The 22,541-nt window shown below is 37.2% G+C and overlaps 2 protein-coding genes across 7 annotated transcripts in view; one reads left to right on the forward strand and one right to left on the reverse strand.

The window, feature by feature from the left end:
* The window catches only part of CMSS1 (cms1 ribosomal small subunit homolog), a 417,987-nt gene that overhangs the window by 151,805 nt on the left and 243,641 nt on the right, over positions 1–22,541 (reverse strand). Inside the window, exon 1 of one of the 6 annotated variants that reach the window (XM_071214869.1) lies at positions 16,000–16,020. The exons of the other annotated variants lie outside the window; for them this stretch is intronic. The gene's annotated coding sequence lies outside the window, so the exon portion shown is untranslated. Of the gene's footprint in view, positions 1–15,999; positions 16,021–22,541 lie in introns of those variants that run through there. 6 annotated transcript variants of the gene reach the window in all.
* The window catches only part of FILIP1L (filamin A interacting protein 1 like), a 319,853-nt gene that overhangs the window by 60,659 nt on the left and 236,653 nt on the right, over positions 1–22,541 (forward strand). The gene's annotated exons all lie outside the window — the stretch shown is intronic.

Raw genomic sequence — 22,541 nt, forward strand, 5'->3', positions numbered from 1 at the left:
ATGGGGCCTGATCCCACAACCTTGGATTTTAACCAACTGAACTAAGTAGTAACAGATAACCAAAGGCATGTTCCCTGCTCACAGGAGGCCAGCAGACTCTTACCAGGATATATCATGAGAACTTTAACAAGATGCAGAACACAAAATACATTTTAGTAAAACCCAAGAACATGAAACATTTCAGAGTTTGGAGAAACTGCAGCTACTCTGTCCACTCCAATATATAAGCAGATTCTACAGCCTGAGAAGTCTGGGCTTTTATTGGCCTTTTTCCCTGATGATGTAATTGAGTGTCTGGAACGGATATGCCCAAAGCTGGACTAGTAGCTCAGAACTAGAGATCACATCATCTTTTCTTAAAGTAACATCTCATTGTATTATTGGTTTACTGTAGAAAGACTGGATACTCACTTGGAGAAGGTAAATCACAGCAAAATAGAACTGGAAGGGTTTTTAGAGTTTATCTAGTCTACTGGAAGAGCAGAGAAGCCACGTGATACACAAAGATTATACAGCTAAATAATTGCTCTGCCAGTACCAGAGTTTCCCTGACTCCAGTTCCAGAACTTTCCATTACAATTTGTGACCCTGAGCCATTCAGTCATCTCTTACAGGGTTACCTGGAAATTGTGGCACAAATCACTTGTCCATTATGATTTTTTCCCCAATGGTCTGGAGCTGCCATCTTTTAATTGTCTGGAGCAAGGAGACATTTCACTGTTTATTGCTGCTTATGACCTTAACTTTAGCTGTGTTAATCTTTGTTAATTTTACTATGAAATACTTGTTAGTTGCGACCATATATACCAGACTAGAAGCACTTCTCACCTATACGTTAAGATATCAGAATGATATCTCTATTCAGCTGAACTGAAATAGATAATGGGTTTTCGTTATATTTGAATCACCAGCTACTACATATTTAGTAACTCTGATGATTTATTTATTTATTACTTATTTATGAAGTACTGGGGCTGGGGATTGAACTCTGGACCTCATATGTGGGAAGCTGGCACTCAACCACTGAGCCACAATGGCTCCCTCTGATTTTTAAAAAGATTGAATTACTTTTGTTTAAAATAGGTATTTTTTAGGTTATAAAATAAAAGTTTCTAAAAAGACCCCCACAAAAATTGTAAAAGTAGATGTGAGGTCTGAAATAGTTAAGAATATTTATGGAAGGATGTATCAGGGATTTGTCAGTTCATCAGCTGGAAATGCCATGGGGAAATCCCAAAGTTGAGAGTCAGATTTAGTTCTTAGCCAGGGTCTTACCACACTCTCAGCCAGTAATAATTCTTGGTACACTAACAATTTTCTATTATACAATATATATAAATAACTTTCTTCTCTACTCCCCATGTTTCCCTTTCTTCCAGCCCCAGGTTAAGGTTTTGGTCTACCCTGAATTCTTCCTAGTCACACTGATTCTTCCCTCCTGGAAGTCATCACAGTTGGTATTTATGACCTAAAACATATCTGGCACCTACATTATACCCACATGAATCTTCTTATATCGCTATTTTATATCCTTGACCAGATCATGAGCTATTTCCTCAAATGCCTAAGCCTCAATCAGGGCTCTGCACATGAGTGTCACTTAGGACACAATCTTTTCTATCAGAAAATTAGGATACTGTACAGAAAATCTTTGAAATCCTTGGAGGTAGTCATGAAAAACCTAACATCCATCATATTGTAGAAAGGTAAAATAATTTAAAATAAAATATGCAAGAATGTGCACATTCTGAAATATTAAGGCTAGAATTTCCTTGAGTTATACTTCTAACTCTTTTTTCTCAATTATTAGGAGAATTACAAGAGCTTCCTTTTTCTTATAAGTATTCAAGAACTGAAGAATAGGGAAAGGAAGAGATTAAATCCATACCCACATCGCTTTTGTGATTATTCATGAAGACGTGAGAGTGGAGAAAATTTGAGTTGCTTAATGAGCACAAGCTCAGCTGAAGTTAACATGAGGTGATGCTCTGCCTTCTTTTTTTCAACTCTCATAATATAAGTAATTGTTCTTTCTGTAGTTTATATTTAATATCATGTTTTGTTTTCATATCTTTCTTTTGTTGGGGATTTTGCTGCTTAAAATGGCCTCTAAGTATAGTGCTGATGTGCTATCTATCTAGAGTTCCTAAGTGCAAGAAGGCTGAACTGTGCTTTACAGACAAAATATGTGTTTTAGATAAGATTTGTTCAGGCATGAGTTATAGTGCTGTTGGCCATGAGTTCAATATTAATGAATCAACAATATATATAAAATAACATGTCTTTAAACAGAAATACAGAGAAAACAAGGCATGTGTTGATCAGTTGGCAAAAATGTGACCAGCGACTCACAGGAACCTAACTCTGTGTTTCCTCCAGGATCAATGGTTCAGCATTTGCTCTAATTTAGTATTTTTGGCAACTTTACAGAGCATAACTGCTGCAAATAACAAGAATTGACTATATTTAAAAATATTTAAGGTAGGAGAAATTAGAGTTTTTCTAGTATCACATGGGGACTGCTTTAACATAACATGTCCTGTGAATTCCCAAGAAGAGTATTTGGCACATGGATCACTCAGTGAGCATGATTTTCCAAGGGTTGGATAGATTATTATCCTCAGCACCATCAGTTAAGAGGGCATTTGAGTGATATCAAAGATTCTGAGGAAAGATAGAGAGGTGTTGTTCAAGATCCTGAGGTCAGTGCTTAATATGATAGCTCTCCACTGAAGCCCTAACGATATAAGTAGAAAATGATGAGAACAAAGAGGGAGGACTGGGAGACCCTGAATCTTGGATGGGGGTTGCCCAGAGATGTCCTGAAGGGCAAGACCAAGAGGACACTGGCAAGAGTCTAAGGCAGGAGACTTCCAGCATGAGAATTCTGACCTGAAGTCAAAATAATGTGGGCCAAAGGGTAAAGGTTGGAGCATGAAAGAAGAGATGATCAGCAAGGAGGGCCAAAAAAAGGCCCTGCAGGCTCTGAGAGGGTGACCATAAGTTTCTGGAAGGGTCTGTGTTGTGATCCATTGAAATTCAAACTTAATAGCTATATAAGACTGAACCTCAGTTCTTACATGTGAATTCAAGTGCAACACCAGATAGGGTGAGGGAAGTGGGGGAAGGCTATGGGATCCAGAAGCACTATAATTGAAGGTGTGCACGTACCCCTGAACTTGGGAGTAATGGTGGAAATTTGCCAAAAGAGAATGCAAACCAGAGGGAAGGGAAACAAGTGATCTGCTTTGTCTCAGTGTGTTCAGTAAGTTTCTCTGAACCACACCAGCAAGAACATTAAGGCTGAATTCCTAAACTTTGGACAAGAGGTGGACAGCTCAAATGCCAACACTGCCCAAGCAGGTAATCTACATGAGTGAAGTGGGCTAGACTGGACCATAGCGCAAAGGAGAGTATGTGCTCTGTTTAAAGGGACAGCTGCTCTGCAGCAACAGTCAGCTGCAGTAATGTGGGTTCAAGGTTGCCAAATCTGAGTTTTCAAGAAAATCCAGATCTGGATTTCTATATGAAAGCTTTTATTGTTAATTTTTTAAAAACCCAAAAAACCACCAAAAAAGAAAAAAAGAAAAACAAAGAAAAACCCACTAGGGAAGTAAAAGACTGTCTCATGCCATATGAAGAAAGCTTTCCTTATAAAATATACATTCAAACAACAGGATTACATGATTGAAGGTATCCTCTAAGGGGATACCTTCTATTTTGCCTTTGTAAATTTAAAAATATTATTATTTAATTTGTTTGTAGAAAGAAACATTGCAGTATTTATCCATTGCATTACATTGTACACTGGTACAATGAAGGCACATTAGTTCTGTGCCTTCACATCTCAGACTTCCTTTCACATACCACTCTGAAACTTCTAAGACTAGGAAGAGGGGAATGGATGTGGCTCAAGTAATTGGGCACCTGTCTCCCATGTGGAGGTCCCGGGTTCTGTTCCTCCTAAAGAAGACAAGCAGTCAAAGAGCAGAAAAGCAAGGGAGCCCATATGGGGGGAATGAGGGAGCCATCTGCTGGAGGGGGTGGGGGGATATTTAAAACAAAAATTAAGACTAGGGAGAAAGCAGAGAGGCTTCAGAATTCTCCCCTAGAGTTTCAGTTAATACAGTTGGTATAAGAACACAAATGATGCCAAAACAACCATCCTCCAACTGAGTGTACTAGGTTCTAGTTCATAGGTTTTCTTCAGAGGTACTTTGCTATACTACATTTTATTTGAATTGCATTAAAAAGAAAAAATACACATACACTCTACTGTATATTCTGAAAACACTGCTAAGAAACAAAATTTATATGCAAATATGTTACAAGCCAAATTTTAGCACACTGGAAACAACAAAACTCATTTACTTGTGCCAAAACACACATACACACACACACACACACACACAAACACATACATACACACACCATCCAGCTTGGACCAAAAGCTCCCCCTGCTATCTTGGTGCATGTAAACAAATCTCTCATAAATGTGCCATTACAAAGGGTATTGCTCTGCCCAGTCCTTTAGTTGATTTCTGGCTTATGTATGCCTGCTCATTAAACTCCAAGGGAGAACACAACGACAGAACACGTGTGCCACACTCAGTTAACATGTCAAGAAAAGCTTGAATGCATTTGTTGGTTTCAAGGGCTTTTCATGGGTTCCTGGTCAGTTCTGTGAGAGCTGAACAATCAGACCACAAATTATGCTTATTGGGGGCCTAAGGAAAAAGTGTCAACATGTATGTCATGATAATATCATATCAGAAATCAATTCAAGGCATATTTGTAAGATTTGTATGCTTTTTGTTTGATATATTTTATATTTACTATAAATTCATAATAAAATGTATATATTATAAGCATATTAACAAATATACTATATAAGTGTATATTAAATTATACATCTATAATATAGATATATAATAAATGTATTTTTTAGAAACAGAGCACTTCGTTTTTATTAGTTATTCAATTTTAAATAAAATTGTTTACTATTCCTCTTTCACACATCTGGATCAGTTTAATTCCACAGTATATACTGAGGTATCAGAATGAGTTTTTAAAAAATTGTAACAAAACAGAATGTGGTCCAAAATAAGATGTTGGGATTGGCTGACAGAGAATAATTGTCATCCATTCAAATTTCTGATTTATGAAAATGGTTTCACTGGTTTTAACAATTGTGTTTATATTAAGTAGCTATTTATGTGGTAATTTAAAAATAATTTACACTAATACAATATCACTTATGTATGTTTTATATAGAGAGGGTGGATAAAAGGATGGTTTGCAAGAAGGGATCTTATTGCCAAAAACATGCCAAAACAAGAAGGTTGGTAGAGGGTATTACAGAGCTGCCTTTGGAGCAAATTCTGATCCTGAAGACTTTTATCCATAAGAAGTCACTCCTGTGCTCCAAGAACTTGTCTCACAGAGTTCATCTTCCAGGGTCAAAGGAGATAATTTAACAAGACTTGGAGGAATTTAAAGGTACTTCTCTAAAGAAAACAGCCATGAAAATGTCTGAGATCTAATTTGGATTTGTCCATAACCATTAAAATATGGTTAAGGGAAGCCCATTTGGCCCAACGGATAAGGCATCTGCCTACCACGTGGGAGGTCCAAGGGCCTCCTGACCCATGTGATGAGCTGGCCTATGTGCTGTGCTGATGCATGCAAGGAGTGCTGTGCCATGCAGGGGTATCCCCCACATAGGGGAGCTCCACATGCAAGGAGTGTGCCCCGTAAGGAGAGCCGTCCAGTGCAAAAAAAGTGCAGCCTGCCCAGCAATGGCGCTGCACACACAGAGAGCTGACGCAGCAAGGTGACACAACAAAACAAGACACAGATTCCCAATGCCGCTGACAAGAATACAAGTGGGCACAGAACACGCAGTGAATGGACACAGAGAGCAGACAACTGGGGGGGGGGGGGAGGGGAGGGGGGAAGGCAGGGGAAGGCAGGGGAAGGCAGGGGAAGGGGAGAGAAATAAATAAAAAAGAAATCTTAAAAAAACAAACATGGTTAAAATAAATTTTAAGATATTTTACATTTCATAATGAGCACTTCACACAATTTATCAGAGATATACCTTTTCCCCAAGCTCTATAGCAGTGTAAGTTTCTGACACTTAAGAAGGTAGTAAACAAAAACTATTTATTCCTTAACACTGCCCATGATGCCCTTAATAAATTGATTCCATAGGGTGAATTTGGGTGATGAAAATTAGATTATCCTTTTTACTTGGGCCCCTTGGAAGCTTAGCTAAACTTGTGATCTACTTCTAACAATCATAAAGGACCAAATAGCATATATTACTGGTTCCTGCACCTATCTCTGGCTTTATATTCCAACCACCCTGATTCCTACAACTGTTTATTTTATTCTTCTGTACAGCATGTACTTTGGAAGTGAGATATAAATTGATTAGTAAATAAAAAAGAGAATTCCTGTTAAAAATATGACACTATAGTACCCTATTAACCTCCCAAACAACACAACATATATTTTTAAAAGCTCTGCCCAAATTAATCAACCCTCCTTTCGTGAATTCTGGAAAATCCTAGGGTTTCATTGGGAAATTAGAAATGCAGTATCCTAGCTTCTGGTCTTTGCTGGGTCTACTTTTCCCTCAAAAAAGGTGATATTTGGTCAACCAGCAAGATGGCAGTAGAGTAAGGAGCTCCTAGAGTCAGCTCTTGCTACAGGGCAGTTAGTAATCACCCAGAGCTATTTAAAGCACCTGTTTGTGGGCCCCAGGAGACTAGGAGAGCATACTGCAACATCCTTGAAAGAATGGAAGGAGACTGCCCAACTGCAGAGAATACTGTGAGGGGAGCGCTCTATGCCACAGAGGCTGGTACCCATCCTCCGCTGGCGGTACAAGTCACCTCAGGAGCTGGCCAGGAATTGAAAGCTCCCTTTCCTCAAAATGGGGGAGGAAGAGATTGTTGGGCACCAACTTCAGCTCCTGATAGTAAATTTGGTAGGCTAAAGTATAACCCTAAAAACAGCTAAAGTTTGAACCTGTCCTAGTCAGAAAAAGGCAGGTAGCCACCATTCTGACTCTGCCCCAATATAAAGGGAAGCTGGGCTGATCAAAAATCACAGTGAATGTAGGGACTGGTATCTTTCACCCAGGACTCTGCACAAGCCTCTTCAGGTAAATGAAGGTACATTCAGCTGACACAGACTGAATAGTCAGAAGTGTACTGGGGCAACTGAAGTAATTTTGTACCCGCATGGCATAGATTGCTGCCCACACCTGCAGCTCCATTCCTGCCCCAGGCAGGGGAGAAAAGGGCATGAAGCTTCATCAGTCTCTCTGGGCAACTACAGTCTAGGCCTGCATGACTTGGATTATTACACAGGGTTGAGGCTCTGTCCTGACTCCTGGCAAAGGAGAAAGTAGTGAGAAGCTTCATTGCTCCCTGGGACAATGAGGGCAGCTTGAGCCTTCACAAATTATAGCACCAACTACATCCTTGGCTCCTGCTGTGCAACCACCAAGGGAGAAAGGGCAGGACACCCTAAACTAAAGAGAAAACCTACATCCAGAATAAATACTCTAGTAAGCCAGACACCAAGACACCAACAGAAAATTGCAATTCACACCAAGAAACAGGAAGCTATGGCCCAGTTAAAGGAATAAAATAAGCCTCCAGGTGACAAAAAGGAGTTGAGATGGCTAATTATAGATGTTCAAGCAAATCTCCTTAATAAATTCACTGAGATGGCTAAAGAGATTCAGGATATTAAGAAGACATTGGATGAGCACAAAGAATTTGAAAGCATACAAAGAAAAATAGCAGATCTTACGGGCATGAAAGGTGCAATAAATGAAATAAAAAAAATACACTGGACTCCTATAATAGATTTGAGGAAGCAGAAAAATGGATTGTTTAGCTTGAAGAAATGGCCTCTGAAAGCAAACATACAAAAGAATATATGAAGAAAAGAATAGGAAACAACTGAACAAGATCTCAGGGAATTAATAACAGCAAGAGACGTGCAAACATATGTGTCATGGGTGTCCCAGAAGGAGAAGAGAAGGGAAAAGGGGCAGAAGGAATATGATACATACTAATCAGAATGGCAAATGCCAAAGACAAAGAGAGAATTCTGAGAGCAGCAAGAGAAAAGCAATGCATCACATATTAAGGGACACCCAGTAAGATTAAGTGCCCATTTCTCATCAGAAACCATGGAGGCAAGAAGACAGCGGTATGATATATACAAGATACTGCAAGAGAAAAACTTCCAGCCAAGAATCTTATATCCAGCAAGATTGTCTTAGAATATTCACAGATAAACAGAAACTGAGAGTTTGTAACCAAGAGTTCGGCTTTGCAGGAAATACTAAAGGGTGTGCGACCACCTGAAAAGAAAAGACAGGAGAGAGAAGCCTGGAAGAGAGACTAGAAATGAAGATTATATCAATAAAAGTAACTAAAAGTGTCAAAAGAGTGGTGAAAATAATATATGACAGATAAAACCCAAATATTCAGGAAAAAACTTAATCAATGACGTAAAGCACTTGTATTAAAAAAATTCAGCTCATTGTCAAGAGAAATGTAAAAAGACCTAAAAAATTAGAAGAACATTCCAAGGTCACGAATTGGAAGATATATCTCATTAAGATGTCAATTCTATTCAAATTGATATACAGATCCAATGCAATCCCAATAAAAATTCCTCCAGCATTTAAAAATAAATGGAAAACATGATTATCAAATCTGGAAGGGTAAGGAGTCCTGAATAACCAGAAACATCTTAAAAAGGAAAAGCGAAGTTGGAAGACTCTCATTTCTGAACTTTAAATCATATTACCTAGCTACAGTGGTAAAAAACAGCATGGTACTGGCATAAAAACAGATACATAGACCAATGGAACTGAACAGATGGTTCAGAAACAAAGCCTCATATGTATGGTCAAGTGATTTTTGACAAGCCTTTCAAACCCACCCAGCTTGAGCAGAACAGTCCATTCAACAAATGATGCTGAGAAAACTGGATATCCATAGCCAAAAGAAGGAAAGAGGACCCTTCTCTCACACCTTATACAAAAATAAACTCAAATGGATCACAAAGCTAAATACAAAAGCAAGAACCATAAAGCTTCTAAAAGAAAATGTAGGAAAACATCTTAAAGACCTGGTGGTAGGTGGTGGACTCTTAAAGGAGATAAGAGGAGGGATGAAATGGACTACTGATGCTTAATGTATGTAGAGATTTTAATTATTTTTACTTAAAAGTGTGGAAATGTATACAGTTGATGATAACACATTATAGTGAATAACAGCTGGGTTATAAATGGGAATGTGGCCGGAAACGGTGGTCTAGGGATGTAAATGATAATTGACAGAAAGCTAGAGAGTAATCTAGGGACTGCATAGCACAGTAAACCCAGAGGTGGATGAGAATTATGGGTGATGGTACAGATGCAAGGATGTCCTCTGTGAGCTAGAACAGATGTACCTCATTACTGCAGGGTGGTGGGAATGTGGAGAAGCATGGGAAAAGTATAACTGGAGTGACCTAGGGGCTGTGGTTAACAGTAATAATGTAATATTCATGCATCTATGCCAAAGATGTACTTCACTGATAATGAGGGAGTATGGAAAAAGTGTGCCAAATGTACATCATGGACCTGGTAATAATCTGATGATATTATTTCACAATCTGTAACAAATATTCCACCACAGGGTAGTGTGTCGATAGAGGGGTGTTGTATGGGAATTCTGCACATATACATGACTGTTTTGTAAATTTACAACTTCTGACATAAAAATATATTTAAAAAATAATAATAGGACGGGTTGGGGGAAAAATACACCAAATGTAAGATAAGGACTATAGTTACTAGTAAGATTTTGATGACATTCTTTCATAAATTGTAACAAATGTCTCACAACAATGTAAGGTGTTGGTGGGGGTTGATGTATGGACCCCTGTATGATGTTGTGCATGTTTGCTTTGTAAGTTCACAACTTTTACTATACACTAATTGTTTATGTATCTTCATGTATGGATGATATAAATATAATAATAATAACGATAACGTGGTTTGGGGGAAAATACACCAAATGTAAGAAACTTTGATTAGTACTAATATCCTGAGGATGCACTTTTATCATTTGTTAAAAATGTTTCACAACAATGTAAGGTATTGGTGGTAGGGTGAGGTATGAGAGCACTGTATGATTTTATGCGTGCTTGCTTTATAAGTTCACAACTTTCACTATACATTTATTGTTTATATATTAAGTGATATACTTCAATAAATTTTTAAATGAAAAAAATATCTAGAGTTAAGTCTTAAACACGTTCCAGATAGTGAAAGGAAGATTGCCATTAGTTCTTAAATAAATGATACTTAGAGTGACTAATAATAATTAATATAGCACCAATAAAAATGATTTTATTATCCTATTTTACCAATGAGGAAACTGATGTTAAGAAATTTTAGTGGCTTGCCTGAGGTCAGGCATTGGACCTCCAGTACAGTGTACTCATTACATTATATCATGAAAACTTGAGCCAGGAGCACTATTGAAACAAAATTATTATAATTAAATAACTCCTCTTTCTCCATCACATAGAAGGAAACATTATTTCTTTCTTTACATACTCATTCATGGTCATTTGCCCTTCCTAACAACAGTAGTTCTGAATCATGGACAAGTTTGGGTCACTAGCACACTCAAAACTACCTGAGTACTTAAGCTCTTATTGTGTGTCAGCATGAGGATGCAAAGACTCAGTAGATCTGGCCTTACCTTTTAGGAGCTCAAAAAATCTTGAGAACACTTTTAGTATTTCCCCCAAGTCAGTCAGTGCTGATACATAGAGCAGAGATGGCCCAATAGTTTAATGTGTTTGGCTAATTGTCCCTAGGTCTTTATCTATGCTGCCAAAGTGACCATCCCCCTTCCCCAAACATACACACCCTCAAAAAAACCTCAACAACCAACTATAGCAATAACTCCAAACCTTGGGGACATACAGGGATCTGGATTTAGTGTTTGTGTATATAGGGTCAGGAAATAAAACTGTGGTACACCCATTGGACTACTGCTGGTAAACTAAAAAAATATTTGTTGTTTATTTGTTTATAGTCAGAAGTAGATGAAGAACAATATGCTAACCTTAACTACGTTTTAAAGGAAAAATTTCTAAATTTCACCTTCTTAGACATATCTGAGGCAAAAGGAGGAGTGGACTGTCAAGAATTAGGTTTTAGGAGTATTTGTAGAAATCAACAACAAAAATTAGGCTCTTATACAACTGTAAACTTGTTACTGGGATCTAAATTGCTAGAATATCCTGCCCTAAAAAGTTTCAAAAAACCAGCATAGATTCATAGGATTATATCAGTGGCCCTCTAAGATTCTGATTAGCCTGTTATTATGATTACATATAGCCTTGCAGCCTGGACAGGTAAAACCAAGCTGTCACCATGTTATAATTCCTCCTCCATCTCTTATCCCTTACCTCACCATTCCCTTTTCTTAAAAAAATATAAAGTATATTGCAAATATGCTTCTATTTTTCCACCATGACAGTGTCTGCCCCTTCTCTTCTCTCATCATCTACCCTAGCTCCCCTCCTCCCCGATTCCCCACTGAATGACCTCATCCCTGAGTAGAAAGGACACCAGCTGCACGAAGGGTCTGACTTACCAAAAGAGTCCATTAACACCGTCACTAATGTCAAGAAACCCAGACAGCCTTGTCGATGTGTGTTACAGCTCTGTGGTCTTCCCACATTTACAACAAAGGTGCTGCCTGGAAGTATAAAGGCTTTGCCTTCCTAAAAATAATGTTACCAAAAGAATATTTAGGAATTTCTTAACAAGTCAACCAGTCACTGCAGCAATAACAATTAGAACCTGCCAGAATCATGTACCTGGTGACAACCTTAAAAGTCATCTGGGTCCTGATGTTGTCCCATTTAAGAAAAATGAAGACCCTTGATTTTAAGAGGAAGAATTGTAGGAGCTGCTGCCTGGAATTTAGAAATAAAAAACAATTTAAACATGGCACAATAAAAGTTAATGCTAGTTGATATAATCAGCCATAGATGCAACCAACTTATGATGATGTTGCATGAGACAATTTTATAAAATCTCATAATATTTACACTATCTCTTATCGGTTCTGTTTCCATAGAGAACCCTGACTAATACACATACATTTGCACATAGCTGATAGATTGACAGTGGGAAGGCTGCAGCTGGAGGGTCAGAGAAACTTTTTCTAACCACTTTATTTGAAGCACTAACAGTAGCATGATAAAACATTTTTGTAGGAATATTCATGAAGTTATGAATGTGAAATCACAAAGTGGGAGCTTACGGAGCCATCTGAGGAAGAACCACAGCAAATGAAGTCATAAAAAAAAGTTAATGCTTTAATCTCAACTTTACAGACATATTCTTAGTGACTGATGTTCATTCCTGCATGCATTCATTCAGTCTTCTCACTCTTCTCTCTCTCATCAGCTGGTGCCAACTTATTCCAGAGAATGAGGCTGTGAGAGTTACCAGATGTCATAAGAATAGCAATATACCAAGTGCCTGTTGTACGGTGGACATTGGGTTATGTGCAGCATGCACACATTCCTCTCAAACTCTTTTTATAGATAGATCATTACCTCCATGTTATAGATAAAATAACTGAGGCTCAGAGAGGTGCCATGTTCTGGATCCATGCTCTCTTCCTAGGCAACTTTATCCATGCTCACAACTTCAAATTGTTAACCAATTTATACATCCAGCCTAGACAGTTTTTCTGAGCTCTAGATCTATTTTTACAATTGCCTGCATTACATCTCCACTTGGATGTATCACAAGCATCCAAGATCAAACATATCCAAAACTGAACTTTTGATCTACCTCTCCACCCCCAACCCAGGCTCTCCTATAAAAACTCAGCAACCAGTGCCATCACTGACACTCTGTTGCTCTGCAATCCCTACCATCCAGGGAACCACCAAGTCATATCTATTCTACCTCCTAAATCTGTCTTGAATCCTTCCACTTCTCCAGTGACTGTCACCATCATCTCTCACCTAGGAAATGGCACTTGCTTTCTCCTTGGTTTCTTCTTTGCTCTCCTCTAATTCACTGTGTGATAAATATAGCAACTAGGGTGATTTAAACATTAATCTAAGCATGGTTTTCCCCAACTGGAAAGCTTTCAGTCGTTGCTCATTACAATTAGAAAAAAACAAAATTATTGCCAGTCCCAAAGAGGCCCTCCATAATCTGGTCCCACTCCCTCTGTATCTTGTCCTCTCATTCACTTGGCTCCAGCTGAGCTCATCTTCTCTCAGTTCCTCTTTTTCCTCAAGTTCCTTCTTGGCTTCAGGTCTTGGAACAGGCTGTCCTTCCGCCTATGATGCTTTTACACTCCCTCTTTGTTTGGCTAACTCCTATCTGTTCCTTGAGCCTCAACTTAAAAATTATTTCATGAAATAATCTTCCCTGCTTTTCTGACTCAGTTAGATTCCCCCTGTGTTTCATCTTTTTATACTTACTACAACTGAAATATTTGTTTTTCTTTCCCTTGGGTTTCTGCAACATTTGATGAGGTAAAAGACCATATCTAGCACAATGGCTGACACACAGTAGATGGCCAATCAATATCTATTAAATAGAAACATGAGGCAAGTACCTTGCTCAAGGTTACAGGATTTGAACTCAAATATTTCTTCTTCTAAAGCACATTCTTATTTAAAATCTTACAAAGCAGAAAAGAGTTCTTTATAAATTCAGCATATCTAAACAGTATGAGGGATGTAAAATTTCAAAACCCCAAAGTCTTACGACTCAATGGATGGATGGATAAATGGGTTGGGTAGTTTAAAGGAATGGGGCCGGGGTGGGGAGTATGTGGAGTGGGGAGGAACCTGTCTCCCATAGCATATGTGATATCAGAAACATCAGTTGGTCTGTGTAAACAATAATAATAGAGAAAATCAAAGTATGGATGAGAAAAGGAGACCTCAGAGACTGCTGAGCTGCTATAAGCCAGAACAAGAGGAAATTCAAGAACCAAGGAAACAAACTTTTAATATAGCTGAAAAGATCAAAATAGAGATTTTGTAAGGATAAAATATAATTGCTTAAAGGGGAAAAACTTATATCATTAACATAATTTATTTTACATCAATATTCTGTTCTGGACCTGGTTTTCTACATATATAACTCTCCCTTTCTTCCTCCTAAATGTGTGTGTGTGTGTGTGTGTGTGTGTTTGGGGTAGATATGGCAGAATGGGACTAAGAACAGACTGTTAGAAATGCCTGAAAAAGTCTCTTTGAACTTTTCTGAGGATTGGGGAGTAATTCTTTCCCCTTTGACATGTAGTAGCCATGCCTCCATCAATACTAACCTAGAAACAATCTCTGCTGGGTGGTTTTGTCAATGACCCTCAGACAGAGGTGTGGCGATATGAGCACAGAAGGGTGTGACCAACAGAAGCTAAGTTAGGCCCTTAACTCTCTGGTTTGATCATACAGTAAAGTTTTCTTCTATAAAAGTTTAGAACTTCACATTTCCTCCTGATGAATGTGAACTTGTCACATTTGCCTTGATTGTCAAGGTCTATGAACTTTGGCTTTATTTTTCTCCTTCAATCCATTTCTTTTCTTGAAATGTTCCAATTTCTTACGAGAAAGAAATATTAGGAACGTTAAAAGGTTTATTTCCCATGTTGCTCTCCCTTTGTGTAGATAAAATGGTAATAACAACTAAGTTATAAGGTATTTGGCAACCATCAGTATTATCCAGTTATCTGTTATTCTCTCATGCTCTCCATAAAAGGCAATAAAAATCTTCATAAAATTCAGCATTATCCAACGTGGTTGGAACGGTTCTGATCAATTACATATTCTGGTTAAAAGTGTCTGAACCATACATGAATTACCAATTTCCAAATAACTAAAATAAATACACTTAGCAGCAAAGTGATATAGAACCCTAATTTCATTTTTCTTCGACGAGTTAGAAGGTACACAAGGATCTTGTAACACTCCACATCATTGTTTTGGACATTTTATTGCATGATGGTGCTTACAGGCTAGCTAATGAAACGCCAGATAACAGAGTTCACCATATCTGTTACTGGCTGATTACAGAGCCAACTCTATTTGTTACAGGCTGGTTTTCTCATTAGAATACAAAAAAAACCCCATGAAGTTTCACATTGAATTTGACATTTATGATACTAAGTTCTGTGAGCACATGATTCTGTTTGTTTATAGGAAGAATTTTAGGAGCTTGGGGGCTCTTTTTAATTCCAGTGACTAATTTTTTCCATTAGTATCATACCTTTCACCTTTTGTAGCTTGTTAATGTTTTTTTTTGTGTGTGTGTGCATGTGGTAAAATACACAAAACATATAACTCAACATTTTAACCATTTTAAAGAGTACAATGCAGTGGCATTGAGCACATTTGCAATGTTTTGCAACCATCACCACTATTCAGTTCCAAAACATTTTCTCACCACAAAAAGAAATCCCAAACTCATTAAGCAGTCACTCCCCATTACTCCTTTAATATTTAATACTAGCTACATTTAAAGACAAAAACCTAGCATTCCTGTTGATCTGAGAATGTTTTATGGAGGAAACAAGATCCTAAACTTATCACAAAAGAAAAAGAAAAGGAAGTAGAAGGAGACTGATATTCAAAGAAAGAGGAAGTGACAAAGACCATATAATAGAGAAAAGAGAAGAAGAAATGGCATCTGTTCTCACTGTCACTGAGCTGCAGGCTAGGCCTTTCTTTTGTATCTTTCAGCTGTTATTATTAATTTTTACTCAAACTGTAGTTAAGGTCAGCATACGAGACACTTTGATTTTGAAAGAAGAAAAAGTTGAGAGAAATCAAGGCACAAAGTGAGTCATTCTGTCCCCTGAATTTTACAGTTTAAAAGATTCCTAGTAGGTCAGTCTAAAACCATGCCATGTCGGTGTAAAATACCTCATTTTGTCCCAATAGCTGGGCCGTCTGCACTTATTCTCTCTCCAAAAACGAAATACATACAACTAATTCCATTTTTTTTGGTAAGGCAATTGTTGATTAATGAATCATCTTTCCTGTAATTTTTATTTTCTGAAGCCTTAGTTTGGCTAGATTCCCTGGCATTCCTGTTGAAGTATGTAATGGAAAATTTGACCTCACACTCTTTGCTTTTTGTAACATCACAAAACACTGATATAACAGGGCTACAAAAAGTAGCTTAGAGATGAAGGGATGCACAGAAAGAAAAAGCTCAGTGTGGAAAGGAACCAAGATACATTAAATCATCTGGAAAGTAAATATTTAGCTTTGTAGACATGAAGTTACATTTATCTTCAAGAACAGTTCATTTGTTACAGTTTAGGATGTCACAGTGTTTCCATCATAATTTTACTTTTCTAAAGAGATTGTAAACTAGCCATAAAAAGCCATTCGTAAAATGAACTTGGGAACACAGGCCGGCCATTTCGTGGATCCCATTAACTTGTTCCAAAATGGTGGGGCAGGCAGAAGAAATGTGTCAAGAAGTGATTTCTTGCATTTAGATATATCTGAGTTGCAATAAAATCTTGGCAATCACCATTCTGTGATCACATCCAATGTCTAAGGAAAATGTCATAGGTCACACAAAGTCAACTTTGGTAACTATGAAGCTTGGGTTCTGGCAGTAGACAGATACTTTAGGATAGGTCGTTCAGCAAAATTCATAGTGTAATGAAGAAACTGTTTTGAAAACTATCTTTTCTTTTAAGAAAATGGGACTATATTCCCAACTCTAAGGCAAAGTAATAATTTCTTCAAATGCATAATCCAGATTTGAGAGTATACCTTCCCAGCCAGGGACTCAAAGTTTCCCTTTGAGGAAAACTTTTGTAACAACCCAAGAAAGCATCAACTGCTTTGGCTGTGATGGGAAAGTGTCCCACACAGCTCTCAGCACCACCCTCTCAAAATGCCACAGCCCCCCTGTTACAGGGCATCCCACTCAGCAGTAACAGACATTTAGTGAGGTATTTCACAATAACAACATTGGAGTACGTGTATATTGTTAACCAAGACAGTCTAAGTGGCTTTCAGAATGCATATACAAGAGGTGTTCAGTTTATTAATTATCTACCTGTACTGAAAAAAGAAGGGGGAAGGAACAGTCTAAGCAGAGAAGTTTGTACAAATCACCACTTAGTAACTCAGGCTGTTGGAAAAATGTGCAGATGTTTCTTGGTGCTACCTAAGCTGTTTCCAGACACTGTCATATCTGTGTACTCTTACTTATTAAAATGCAGTTAACGCTGTTAACTAGAACTACACATATGATTCTCAGGGGAAAGACCTTTAATATACTACTTAAAGCCTGGATGAATAGTCTTTATCTGAATAATAATGATGATTAAAAAAAGAGAGACATAGGGAGGGTGCTACACTGGAAAGATATGAAATATGTAAATAAGCCATCAGAGAAGAATTTCACTTCAATTCCATGTAATAAGTGGAAAGGGATAGTTACCTAGTTCCAGAGACTGTCTTATATTCTTACTTCTCACTGACCTTAGTGGGTGCAGGAAGAAGAAACAGTAAACAGATAGCTTGCAGTGGATCTATTACTACTTAACCACTTAAAAAATACAGGTGGACTGATCAAGAAAGTTGTTAAATACAAAGATAAGTATTGGGGTGGGAAGGGATTACCACATACTATTTAATATCTTGTTCAAGGAAAGGACTGAAACCTTGGCTGAAACTTGATTTGGTCATATATTAAAATATCAAGTCCAGGGATATTTGGTTTCTGGCTTTCCTGAAATATTCCTGGTATTCTATGTATTATAGGAAGACCAAATTTTACACTGTCTAATTTGAAATAAGTTTTATGCTTCTATTCTCCATGTGGTATTAAACCAAACTGGCATTTTGGTAGAACTCTACTTAAGTCAGCTTTATCCTTTCTAATTCCATAATATTCCATAGCAGGTGATCTCTCTCTGGTATTCATTCATAGCATGTGCTCCTATGATCAGGAACATGTAAGAAAAGATGTTGATCCTTTTTTTGAGGTCAAGTTAATAAGTGAACCAGACTGATTGAATCAGATAAAATGCATAATGGTTTTCATCAAAACCGTGGCAGGTCTGGGAGTGTCTCTATGAATACTATCTTTATAGGACAGTAATTTCTATAGCAATAGTGGTGAAAAGTACAATTTTCTATTCTTTTATATAGGCATTAAATTTAGGAGTTTTTCAACATCCATTAATACTGAAATTAATGAACAAATGTTTTCTGTAACAACTTTGTTGGGAGACAAAATTTATATACCTCAGCTTATCTTTGTGTATGATTTTCATATTTTTCATATTTTCATTTGGCTTTATTTAAAGTAAAGATAAATGTGATGCATATCTACCTATGTATGTATGTGTATATAGATATATACATGTTTTTGTTTTAATCTTTAAATTTTAAAAAATTGAAATAACTTCAAACTTACAGAAAAAAATTGCGAAATGTTAGTTTTGCTCTATTATTCCACATACATACACATTATTTTTTTCTAAACCATGTGAGTAAATTGCAGATATCATGCCCCTTTGCCCCTAAATAGTTCCATGTATATTTCTTAAGAACAAAGACAATCATTTATCTGATAGTACAATGAGAAAAATGGGAAATTTAACAAATATACAATATTATTATTATTATTTGCAGTACATAACCACATTTAGGAAAAATGTTTCTTCTCCTGGACCCAAGGAGAAGAATCCTAAACACAATTCACAGAAAGAATTAAATTCAGAGGGACAAGAACAGGGCTGAGTCCCCTCATATTTCTCAATATACCAGGAGTTTTTATTCATTTTTCATGGGTTAAAGAGGAACTTTCTGAAGTTTATTAACTTTCCAGTTTTCCTACTGGTAATCTAAAAAGCTCCCATCCTAATCTTTGTTTTCCAGGTTACTGAGTAAGAATTTAGGGTAGAGCAAATGAGGGCCATAATGTCTTGGTTTAGGCAAGTTAACACAAAGCCCAAAGGAATCCAGGTCTTGTGGTGCTTGCTATGTAAGTTTTACAATGTTACGAACATTAGTGATGACCTTCAAGAAGAGAACAGAAAGCTCTAGGAACTGTGATTTTCAAAGGGGATGTGGGAATGACAGTTTTAATGGAAGCTTTCCAGAGCTGCAGCTGCTGAGCTTATGGGGTTTTCATTGGCTGCTACTTGATAGAGGTAGGGCAGGAGGAAGAATTTTTTGTGGGCAAGTTCAGACAGTGAATAGTTCAAGGCTACATCCTGCCTAGAAACTTTAGCAAGTGAATGGTCACACATATCACAAATGTTAAAAGGTACAAATTGGGACTGAAAGATAATCTGTATCTTTATATAAATATAAAGTAATATTTTACAGCAAAATAGTTGATGCTGGTTTTTCCAAATTCTGGTTTTCCATCATCATTTCTCATCAACAGCACAAACTTTCTTGTCAGAAATACATAGATTTGAATGTTGGCCCTTTGGTGTTTGTGTGACAGGGCCTCAGTTTCATCTTCAACAGAAGAGTCATACCTTCCTTGCATAGTTGTTGCAGGGACTAAATGAGATAATGTATGTTAGATGGATAGCAGATAGTAGCTGCTCAAAAAACAGTAACCGTTGTTAAAATTAGGGTCATAATTATTAATGCAACCACTCTACTATTTGGTAAACTGCTATAGGTAAGTTGACCTATAAAACAACAAAAGGTGTATTTGATTGCTTATAAATTATTCAGACTATTTTCAAAAACGTTCTTTCATTGTTCCGAGTTTACAGTTTGTTTTTTTAAAAGTATATCAAGATGGACTTTACTTTATAAAAATACAGATTTTTATCGGTTCTTTGAGCACGGCAGAAGATATTTTCTGTGAGAGCTTTACAGTGCCATGAACCAGCTTTTTGCTAAAGAAGAATGCTGCTAGCTATGACCTCTCAGTCTCAGACAGACTTCACAATGATTCACTGATAACAAAAACCACCAGCTGCCATTCCTAGTAATATGCTCTGTTGGCTCTGCATACTTTATGGCAAGTATTAAATTACATGTTTTCTTCTTATTTCTGCTTTTATTCCCTAAGGCCGGCAAAAATCTGTCTTTTGTAAATCTTGAGAGAGTAATTAAAAATAACCAATCTAGAATGGAATACCTACCATCTAGTAGTCTTTATCTTATTTTCCTATTTATTCTCTTAGGGCAGGATTGGCAAATTACTGCCTGTAAGCCAAATTTGGCCCACAGCCTGTTTTTTTGGCTAGCCTGTGAGTTAAGAATGATTTTTACATTTTTAAATGGTTGAAAAAAGTAAATTACAATAATTTTTTCATGACATGTAAAAATATATAAAAGTGAAATTTCATTGTCCATAAATAAAGTTTTATTGGAACAAAACCATGCTCATTCATTTATGCATTGTCTATGGCTGCTTTTGCACTGTTGTGATACAGTTGAGTATTTGCTATAGAGACCTATGGGTGGCCCTTTAAAGAAAAGGTTTGTTGACACTACCTGGGGGGGAACTTTGTCTTGGGAGAAAGTGAGGTATACAAAGCCTGCTCTCCCCTAAATTTTCCTTCCAGTCCTATGGCCTCAGCCTTGGAAAGGAAATGTAGTACCTTTGACCCATCCTTGGGGGTAGAATATATGGTATAAAAAGTAGTGACAAAGGAGCCAGGAGACCCGAGTCTCAGGTCTTGTTTTTACATTGAGTAGTCCAGTGGCTCTGGAAAATTACAAACTCAACTTCTCTAATCCTTTAAAATGGCTTCTCCTTTGTTGGGCTCTCAGATTCCATTTTTTGAAAAGTCTTTTACTCTTTTACTGGATCACTATGATTCTGCCACCATCCCCTCCCTCAGTGTAACTCCCAAATCAATCCAGGGTTAATGGAAGTGAGGGGAATAGGGATTTTGGAAACCTCTCCATAAGACTGGATAAAAATTTAAAACCCTCTGTTTTAAACCTATAGAGATGGGCTCCCAAGGTGACCATGCATCTGCTTCAATGAATAATTCACCTTGGTCTCCACTGGAGAAAGGCATACTTAGGGTATGAGACTGAATCATCTATTCTCTGTAAATTGCCTATTATAAATATGACTGCTAAGTACATAGTCTAAAAATGCTTATGTCTGGAAAAGTCCCTTCTAAATTATAGCAGAAAAAATAGGGTTTAGAATAGGGGTTCTTAACTAGGGGTCTATGGACCCTCAAGAGTTCTGTGGAAAGATTTCAAGGGGTCTGTGAGCTTGAATTGAAAATTTAAAAAACAAACAAACATTATTCTTGTGGGGACGTGTTGGTGCAGGTGTGATATATTTATTAAATAATTCACAGTACAGTGTGAACTTAGAATGATTTTTACTTTGGTGTAGCATGTTCTGAGTGTGGTTGATAAGTCTGCAAAAAGGTTGGTAAGGATGGTGGAGATGGTTTTATGACGCCATGGGAAAACTCAAATTTCTAAATGTTTGCTGAAAATGACCTAACTGTGTTAGGTTATCAGGTCTTGAAATTATGGAAAAGTTGTAAAACACAATTTTGCATAATCCTAAAATTTAATTTAAAGACATGCTGGTGTTTAGTGTCATAAAACTATCTGCTGCTACATTCTGAGAAGGAGTCTGTGGTTTTCACACGACTGGCAAAGGGATCCGTGGGACAAAAAAAGTTAAGAACCCTTGCTCCAGAAGCTGGGCAAAGGGGTGGAAACAGGATGGGCAGAGACCATTTTATGTTCAGAATAGAGCAGTCTGCAGAGACATATTCATGTAAACATTAATAGTTGGCAAAGTACATTTTTAATCAGATTTCATTTCTCATGGACTTTATATTGTAATGGAAATTTACACGTTCTTGTTTCTAAACCCATGACTAGGTTACATAGTGACAGACTACAGAACCTTTACCATAGTCTACTTATAAAATCATTTATACCTCACTGGGTAATGTATTGACCAAAATCTATGCTATATCTAGTCCTTGCTATGGGGTATGAAAGATGATTGATTTCATTGCCATCTCCCTTTTGCTAACCCTATAGCCTATTTGTGTGGTAGAGAATAACCAGCAATTATTAGGTACTGGACTAATGTAGAAGGTTAAATTAGTCATGGGTACAGTGATTACTCATCATCCATTGGTCACACTACCTTATTAAGCAACTTTGGATCAGGTGTTCTCAGTGGGAAAACATGTTCAGAAAAGGGACTAGAGTAGATGAGAATGCACCATAATTTTTGTAAGTAGGGAGGAGAAATAACTACCCTATTACAAATATGAAGAAAATTATCTAAACTCATTAAAATCATGGTTGGTAAAGATCTTTTTTTTCCTTTTTTCTGTTTTACTTACATTAAATACATCAGTAAATCAGCAGTCACATTTTATCACCACAATTGTGATCTTGGGAGAGGGAGGGAAAAAAAATACCCACCCCACCCCTAAAAAACCTGACCAGAAGAAAACAAATGAAGA

Source organism: Dasypus novemcinctus, chromosome 4 (assembly GCF_030445035.2).
Source record: "Dasypus novemcinctus isolate mDasNov1 chromosome 4, mDasNov1.1.hap2, whole genome shotgun sequence".
Taxonomy (NCBI): Eukaryota; Metazoa; Chordata; class Mammalia; order Cingulata; family Dasypodidae; genus Dasypus; species Dasypus novemcinctus.